Here is a 665-nt window from a genome sequence, read left to right as displayed (position 1 = left end):
ATAAGCTATAAGATTTTAGTGGTTACCAGGGGGAGGAGGAGGAGAAAAAAAGAAGGGGGTGGGGGAAGGGAGGAGGCATAAAGAGAAATAAATAAAAGGTGACTAAGGATGATTTGACTTTCAGTGATGGGTATACAGCATAATTGAATGTCAAAATGATGTGGAGATGTTCTCTCTAAATCTATGTACTCTGGTTGACCCTGTTAAAATTAACTGTCTAAATAAAGAATGAATGAATAAATAAATAAATAAATAGAAAAAAATTTCAAGGCATTTCAAGTTTTCTTATATAGTGACAAATATTAAATATTGTTTGAAATAAAAATAGTCATTAATTAGTTTGTCTTAACATTCTTATTATAGTGTCTTATTGTGAGTTTTACGTTGTCTTCATCAATGTCAGTTACTCATGTCAAAGCACCAGCAACTTTATATATTTCCCCAATTTGTCTGTATGCTTTATTCCTTGTTAAGTAAATTATCAAATAATTCAAGAGCCTATTCATTCTTTTCATTTATAATTTATTTTATTATTTTAATGAATTATAGCTTTTAGTATAATTTGAAAAAAATTATTTTATTGTTCAATATCTGAATAGTTTCTATTAATTTAATTGCTCAATTTATTACTTTTGCTTCATATTTTAATAATTTTTTAAGTTATC

The sequence above is a fragment of the Saccopteryx bilineata genome, chromosome 5, assembly GCF_036850765.1.
Source record: "Saccopteryx bilineata isolate mSacBil1 chromosome 5, mSacBil1_pri_phased_curated, whole genome shotgun sequence".
In the NCBI taxonomy this organism is placed as follows: Eukaryota; Metazoa; Chordata; class Mammalia; order Chiroptera; family Emballonuridae; genus Saccopteryx; species Saccopteryx bilineata.
This window is presented reverse-complemented; position numbering follows the sequence as displayed.